The 8969-nt window shown below is 39.5% G+C and overlaps 1 protein-coding gene across 1 annotated transcript in view; it reads right to left on the bottom strand.

Annotated features, from left to right (window-relative positions):
* Positions 1–8778, bottom strand: part of LOC139071515 (protein-glutamine gamma-glutamyltransferase K-like) — a 24804-nt gene extending 16026 nt beyond the window's left edge. Inside the window, exon 1 of the mRNA XM_070554039.1 lies at positions 8670–8778. The gene's annotated coding sequence lies outside the window, so the exon portion shown is untranslated. The remainder of the gene's footprint in view (positions 1–8669) is intronic.
* Between the last annotated feature and the right edge of the window lie 191 nt (positions 8779–8969).

Below are 8969 nucleotides of genomic sequence, written 5' to 3'. Positions count from 1 at the left end.
CAGAAAGTAACGTTTCTGTCACCAATAATCAAACGAGCTTCGATTTGATATCCGAAGTGCAACAATTGAGCATTTCAACACATAACTTTAGTGTGTGTGTGTGTGTGTGTGTGTGTGTGTGGTAAAAAACAGGGTTCACTCTGACAAATCTAGATATGAATCACTGATTTGATCAACAGTGTAACTAATAAGTGAGCGAGCAGCCACCCGGTTCCTTCTGACGGAGTGTGTGTTCGCATTTATAGAGAAAAAAACCCAACATACCGGCTGCATGGGCCATACTGTGGAGACAGAAACTACAAACATTTCCAACTGAGAATTAAAATATTAAATTTAACCAAACACAAACTGTCAGAAAACTAAACCCATCCAAATCAGCTCATTTCATTACATCCCCTAGTCCCTTCAGTCACACTGTGTTTGATTTATTTCTTTGCTTTCTTGTGAAATAAACGAAAACGTGCTCCACACACAAACTTCACATTCCTCATCTGTGTTTGCCAAACAGGTTCTGATGAAGCTGCATTGAGGCTTATGACGAGTTCCTTGGTTATCCACATGCAGGAGAGTCTGTGGGCACTAAAAGCTGGAGGTGGTATAACGTCTCCTCCCTGCTCAGGATTGAGATTTCCTGACAGATGAACCTACAACACAACAACCTAATAAAATGTTCCAGTTAAATTAGCCAGAATTCCCCGGATGTCATCGGACCAGAAAGCTAACATGAAGGGACAAACCTGCGAGGCTGAAACAATAAAAACCTTTTCTTCTTCGTCTATCAGCTGTAAGTTATGCAGGTGTTCGGCTGGCTGAAATAGACATAATAATAAATTACCTGTTCAAACCAGCAACGAATAGGTGCAGAGTGTGGGAGAATACCTTGTAAATGTATTCAGTTACAGAATACTGATTGCCTGCTTTAAAATGTATTTTGTAACGTACTCCGTTACTTTACTGTTCCCTAAATACTTGGAATACTTACCCATAAAAACAGCATTAAGTCTATAAATGTAATAATATGCAGTGGTAGCCACTCCCACAGGCGAACAGTGGGCATGCTAAACATTATGTACTGACCGGGAAAAAATAGATGAAACAATTTACTTATTTTTGTTACTTTATTTATCAAAGTGTTAATAGATCATTTTTCTGTTTATATTTGTTTAATAAAGTGACATTTTTCTGCAGGAGCTGCTAGCATGTTTATTTAGAAAAATGACGTATTCAATGCTCACATGGTGCTCTCATGAGTATGGGCTTGGGCATTTTTGGGCTGTGGTTGGGACTAAATGCACTGTGCTTTATTATCGTGTGATTGTTCAGTAAAACCATGTTGATTTTATATTTCCTCATCAGGATGATGCAGTGATAGCTTGCTCTTGTTGTGTTGTTGTGTGTCTTGTGTTGTTTTTTCTCTTTCTGCAGGTCTAGAAGCAGACTCTTGTTCATCATTGATTGTTTACTTTTGTGGTAGCCCATGTATTTAATTACTCCACAACGCCGGCAAGGCGTGGGAATCAAACTACACCCAAAACCAGACTGATGCCACATAATAGGCTGGCTGTAGTCCAGGTAAAAACTGTCACATCATTTTTGTTAAAAAGAATGAAAACGATAAATAAATAAATAATAAGGGACATTTTTGTGATGTGCTTAATTCTTACCATGCTGTTTTATTTTCATAAAGAATTTTGTTTTATTATTTATATTGAACTCGTTTCATATAAGAAAAAACATCCACATGCGTGTATTAGCGTTAATGTGTCTTCATGACAATTAGACCATTAGAAGAAGAAAAAACTCAAATGTCTGAGCTTCGGATCTGCTGATCACTGATCTAGTAGATGTAATGCTTATCTGGTGAATGAAAATATTTCTAAAACCAATTTAAGAGAAAGTGAAAGATTGAGAGGAGCAGCTGATCTCGTTGAAATCTTTCAGAAATGAGACGCTTGTATTGACTCAGAGGAACTGATGAGACTGCATGATGTGTGAATATGCCTGATGATATTTAATAAAGCCTGTCGAGGATGAGGACGGTTTCAAAGAAGGATTGTTCTTTTCCTGGAATATCAGTAATGCTTTTAACACGTTTTGTCAGTCTAAGGATGTCTAAGTGTGGCAAATGGCCTGCATCAGTATAACGCCTTCTAGGGTTCTACAACCCCCCAAGGCACTTTACAACACAATCATCCATCCACCCATTCACATGCTGTTGATGATGAGCTACGATGTTGCAGCTGCCCTGGGGCGCACTGACAGAAGTGAAACTACCAAACACTGGTGCCACCGGTCCCCCCGACCACCACCAGCAGGCAAGGCAGTGTCTTGCCCAAGGACACACTAGTAGCATTCTCTGCTGGGAGCCGGGATCAAACCTACATCCCTCTGAGTACTGGAAAATCCGCTCTACCTCCTGAGCTACAGCTGCCAGTATGGCCTAGGTGCTTCACTCAGTGTCAAAGAGAAATGAATAATTCTTCTGTCACTGAGTCCTCGATGACTGTTGATGGAATTTTTGTTGTTTTTGCTCTGAAATAATTGATAAGTCAGTTTCTTTGCTGCAATAGATATCCTTGTTTATGGCAATTTAACAAACAGAGTTGAATTATTCAATACTTGATTTAAAATAATTTTCTCTGTTTAGAAATTATTTGCTCGTGCAGAACTCATCTGTTGGGCCTCAGATTTATTTAAAGATAAAGATATCTTTCTGTAGCCTGCGGTAGGCCATACTATATCTGTGAATACATGAATACATGTAAAGCTAAATTATTTTGTTTCAGCGAATGATCGTCTAGATTCTGGGCTAATCTTCTTGTGTAAATAATGGAATACGATTCCTGTTTTCCGTGGGGATAATGTAGAGGTTCTGGGATTCTGGGAGAGGGATTAAGAGAATTCATCACATGTGCTTAACATGCAAAGGACTCAAAATGACGTTTCTCACTATCCCATGCACTAACAAGACACAAAGACGGTATATAACAACACACACACACACACACACACACACACACACACACACACACACACACACACACACACACACACACACACACACATAATATTCTGACTAGGAGTAGAGTGTTTTTTAGAGCTTACTCTTAGAATAATCATGTCAGACAAGGTGTGTGTGTGTGTGTGTGTGTGTGTGTGTGTGTGTGTGTGTGTGTGTGTGTGTGTGTTCATAAGGCCCCTCTATAACAGTCAATTTATGTTTATATTTGGTGTTTCAATCAATCAATCAAATTTTATTTCTAAAGCGCTTTTCAAACAAAGTGTGATTCAAAGTGCTTTACAAAATGACCCCAGATTCCCATAACAGGTTAAAAACATTAACAAACATATGCAATCACACGCACACACACACAGACTCACACACACACACGAGTAAAAATCATATTAGGCTGAGTCCAGATGAGCCAAGTATGGTAACGCAAGGAAACGCCATCAGAGGAGCCGTCTGCCCCGGCAGCATCAGGTCTTCCACACTAAGTCAGGGCGCTCAGTGGAGGGGGAGCATAGACCCCCACCCATAGAGCACCCAGGAAGCTACAGTCGACCACCGCTCCCGGGGCAGAGGGCCCCCACAGAGGAAACACTGGATTAAAATGAGTAAAAATATAATAAAAGAGCTAATATAAATGACAACAATTAGAAAATAAGTAATAAATAAAATCATAGACAGTAAAATAATAATTTAAATAATAAAACTGTGCTAAAATATAATTATATAGAACATGCAAAGCAAGTAATAAAATATAATCATGTAAAACGAGAAATAATGGTCTCTTTTGGTTTGTTTGCCAATAAAACAAATATAATTTAAGAGAAAGTGATCTATTTTCTGTTCTCCTCTAGCTATCATCAAGGTTAGAGTCATGAATGTATTGACTGACTGTATCTGTGGACTGCCATATTTTTCTTTATATTCACTGCTGTGAAAACTTCCCTCCTAAATTGTTATTTCCACCCTGCATTTCTGTTGCTCTACATTAGACCACCATGTCTCTGTGTTCACCAAGCTGCTAATTATGTCTTGTGAAAAATTATACGGCTTAAGTTAATGAGACGGCCATTGTTCATGTCCTGAAATGTTCTGTTATGAGTTAATATATAACATTGTTCTTTTCTGCAACCTGATGCAAAAACTACAAGATTTGTTTTGAAAGAAAGAAAATAGTATCTAAGCTAGGCGTCTCAAAGGCCTTCATAAGGAATCGTGTAGCCTAAAACTGACCATCGACTAATTCAGCAACATTTTGAACTCGTAATCACATAACTGAGATTCAAACGTCCAACTCCTTCCAGAGATGGATTGATTCAGTCTGTTAGTTACTGCGACTTTCTTCTGGATCAGCTGACTCACACTGCCTTACAAACAGCAGGGCTGAAAATTGTGAGTTGCATGTTTCTTGTTATTTAAAGCTAAATTAGATCTGCGGGGTGGAACCAAGGCCCAGCACTTGCCTCGGTGCCAGAAATTTGAAGTTTGATGAGAAATTCAGCATGGAACAAAGCTCTAGCCACAGGCTGAGATTAGTCTGCTTGCAGGATGTCTTCGATATATATATATATATATATATATATATATATATATATATATATATATATATATAAACAAAGCTCCTTGCTGCTGCTTCAGATAATCTGTTAAGTAAAAGCTAAACTGTTTACTGCAAAACTAACAGGAAGAAGCAGCACAGCAGTGAGAGTGAGGCAGTGTGAGTCAGGATGACATTCACATCGCTTCTTCATCTGCCGTGTTGCACCCTCACTACCCAGGGTACGGTGTCTCCAGCTCCCGCACGGCTCTGGAGCCTACAGCAGAAAAATAACATATCTAAATATATCTATAGGAATCAAAACCTGACTGCTGCCCGTCTATGCACAGTTTACGTGTTCTCCCCATGTAAGCAGGCGGAGATGTAAGAGTTTTCATGTGTTATCACAGTGCTTCATTGCTGCCAAGTTTGAGTATTGTTTTCCCTCATGAATCCAGGTCGATAAAGACTGATATTTCCCTTTAAGAAATAAAGTAAAAAATGTTTTGTTTTGCATTTACTTCGGTGCTCTTTGTTTAAAGTGACAATGTGTAGTTTTTACCATTGATCTCTGGAAATATCCATTGAAACGTCAAAAATGCAAAAGGAGCTTCCTTCAATAACTTTTTTCCTTAAGATGGTTCTATTGTTGAACAAAACATGTTCATCAAATTCTTTGCACAAAATACCTCTCACATAACGCAATTCCAGTCATTTTATTCTTGACATTTTCGGTATCTTCCAAAACCATTTCAGGGCTTTAAGCCAGGCGTGGGGATCCCTGGTTCTCGAGGGCCGGTATCCTGCATGTCTTTGCTCCAGCACTTCTGATTCAGTGGTTGGTGCAGCTCATCAAGCTCTGCAGAAGCTTGTTAATCACCTGCTGAATGAAATCAGGTGTGATGATGCCGGGTTGAAACTAACATATGCTGGATAGCGGCCCTTGATGGACCAGGGTTCCCCACCCCTGCCTGGAGCTGGCCACGCCCACCCCTCCCCTGCTCCGGCTGCTATAAGCTGAGAAGCTCCGATATCTGGCAGTGGTTTAGAGTAGAGCTGCCGCTTCTCCAGCTGTGGCTCTCTGTTGCATGTGAGAGATGATTCTATTCTACTTTCCCTGTCTGTGATGTTACAAATGAGGACTTTTTGAAACAACTTGTTTTAGGCATATAATTCCCAAAACACTGACAGAAAATGGATGGAAAGATTTTTTTAACGTTTTGAGTATTTATAGAGGCAGAGACCCACATGTCAGGACGAAAGAATGTAAAAGGTGAGTTCTTGCATAATATGTCCCCCGTCCAACTTCGCTTGCTGATATAAAACAGTTTTCTTATGGGAGAAAAATTGCATGGGAGGAAACACTTTCTACATAAACACGCTTGATGTTCACTCGCATTCTTAACCAGGAGCAGATGGAGAGTTGCATCTATGAAATCATTTTCACAAAGACACACTGTTCAACTCAAAAAATAAACACAATTTTATATAATTTGGAAGTGGCATGATCATCTGGAAATATATATATATATTTTTGTTTCTTGGTTCTTAAATCAAACTGGAATTCAAAGAGTGTAATAGTAGAAGTCACTGCACTACTGCAAACATGTTAGATCAAAGACTGGTAGTAACAACAAGGGCATGAAGCTCAGAGGTGCAGAAGGAGCAGCTGTAAACTCTGTTCTACCTACTGTGGATGAAGACGCCGTCTGTATATTAGATAATAACAGATCTGAGTGGAGACGATCAGCAGGGAGAAGCAGATGTGCAGATCGTGCATCATGATAAATTGGCTTCTTGAACAGATTTGGGATGCTAAAGGGGACGCATGAAACAATTTTCATCTGGTGCCAGAAAATAAAACGATGTCTAAATACTTTTTCTTCCTCAAAGGCTTCAGCACAGTCTGAGCCATTATTTCTTCATACAACTAATAACGCATTGCTACTAGCACCTGAACTTTTGAAAACAAGGGAAACAAAATTAAAAGTAGGAAAATCATTCCATCTTGACTGATGCTTTGCTTTACGTAATTGCAAATCTTTTCAGGTTTAAAGGGCTTCAAGAATGTGTGCGAGCAGAGCCTGAAAACTGCTCGTGGTGCAAAAATTCCTCCTTTACGAATACCAGATTGTTAGAAAGACACACTATAATCATTGTTTGTGCATCTGTGTCCCCAGGAGTGCTCATATCAACATTCAAGGGACAAAAAAGAAAAACACCAATAACAAGAGTAAGATCTGCTCTGAAAAGGACCTGAATGGTCACAGAGGACTACAGTGATGGATGGTTGCTGGATTCTTGCTATTGGAAAATAAAAAGAGAGAGAGAATAAAGCATTTCACAGAGTGGTCAACTGAAGAAGTCGATCTAGGAAAATGACCAATCAGATCGTAGATCTACCAGAAAGAAGAAGAAGGAATTATTTTCACATAGGGCCTCCCATGAGGTGCTAAAAACACACACCTGTGTGGACAGAAACTGACAAGTTGAAGAAAATGCAATGATGATCTGAAGTATAAATGTCCTTGGGACAAACTGTCAGTATTTAGACCCAGGGTAAAAACAAGGTCCAGAGTATACGCTCTGGCGTGCGTTGGGCCAGAAACATTCTGAGTAAAGCTGACGGAGTCCATGAGGCTGGAGAAGCTCATGTCAAAGTGGACTGAGGCATCAATAATGTGAATATTAAAATCTCCAACAATCACCAGTTTGGACAGCTTCAGTGGAGGAGAAAAAGTCACTAAAATCCTGAAGGAAAAAACTGTTTGGACCAGATGGAAGATATACCAGAGTAGAATGGGTCCTTATGCTTGACTTTAATTATCTGCAATTCAAAGGAAGAAAATCAACCAGAGGTTGTAAAGTTTCAAGACATTTGGTCTCTAAAGACAAAAGCGCCATACCCCGGGGCTGACTAGGAATCAATAACCACTCAGGCAGGGTTCAATCAGACCAGAATACCAGATCAGATGCTTGCTGCCAAACGTCAGTTAAAAATAAAAACGTATCCAGGTTTTTAGAGAGAATTAGATAATTAAAGCGCAAGTCACCCACAAATCAACATTTTTGCTGATAAACTGCTGATGGAAGTGAGGCTACAGAGCACTGCCTACAACCTACATGAGTATTATTGCTGACCATTTCCATCCCTTCAAGCTCACAGTGGATCCATCCTCTAGCAGGATAGTGCACCATGTCACATCTCTAACTGGTTTATAAGATTCTCATCGAGGAAATGCTGGTGAGAGATCTGCGCCTACTGTGTGATGCTTTCATGTCAATGTGAAAAGGGAAATGTTAATGAAGGCAAAAAGGGGATTCAACTTTGTGCCAGCAAAGTGTTCCTAATGAATTGGCTCCATTATCCCAAAACAATTCAGCTGCATTCATGAGGATTTTTTATGTACTAATCTGCAATGAAGAAGTCACCTGCTCTCTATACTGGCTTTACTGGCGCCAACAGAGGGACCTTCAGAGCACAGCTGTAGTGGAGATTTGGTGAAGCAAAGAGAGAAAACATTTTTGTTGCTGATATAGATGGGTCCCTAAAAATGTTTATTTTTATTTTTTATGTATGTGATCACATGTGAAATTCCCCCAAAACATGGACTTACCTTCTCGTGCAAGAAGCAGCTTTACAGTGAATGGCAGTATTTACATGGAGACCGTCTTTCAGAGCACTCGAAGCATTTTTACTTTGCAACTCCCATTCACGCCCTGGTAGACAGACTGGGATCCTACCACGTGCACATTCCACAAGGTTGCTGCACTCATGACCCGTTTGCCTAGAGGAGCACTTATTTCAGCCATAATGAGATCATCGCTGATAGTGACATCACAACAAAAGCGTTTACAGTCTTCACTGGAAGTATCGTCTCATTTATGTATCGTCTAAATGCTGAATTCCCTGCTTTGCATGCTGGTATTGAAAATATAAAATTCCTTAATGGAACACTGTCGGTACATGTGAGCTACACTAATTTTACTTCATTCATCCTGTAATAACAGGAGTATATAATTATAATAATGTTTTGTTTTTATGTAAACAAAGTTGCCAAACTGAGAATGAGCAGCAGTCAATAACACACACGGTGAATCAAACAAAACATGAAAACTTACTCAGATCAGGAGAAGCAGAAATGCGACGGTACAGACTTGTCAAAAGAACGATTCAGTTTGGTGAGAGTCATTCTTCAAGTTGGGAAGTCCTTTAAATACTTGGCTCAGGAAGTGAAGACACACCTTCCTGGCACACATAGCAGTTATATCTTACAACTTAGGATCACTCCAGGACTTTGCAAACGCTCTGTAAAAGTTTCTATTAAAGTCACAAAAATGTGTAAATAAAAATAACTTGTAAATGATTTTTGTTTCTTCTGAAAACAACAGAAGGGTGTAAATCTCATTAAAACCATGTCA

Source organism: Nothobranchius furzeri, chromosome 8, assembly GCF_043380555.1.
Source record: "Nothobranchius furzeri strain GRZ-AD chromosome 8, NfurGRZ-RIMD1, whole genome shotgun sequence".
Lineage (NCBI taxonomy): Eukaryota > Metazoa > Chordata > Actinopteri > Cyprinodontiformes > Nothobranchiidae > Nothobranchius > Nothobranchius furzeri.
Note: the sequence above shows the minus strand (reverse complement) of the source record. Positions and strands in the feature narration are given on the sequence as shown.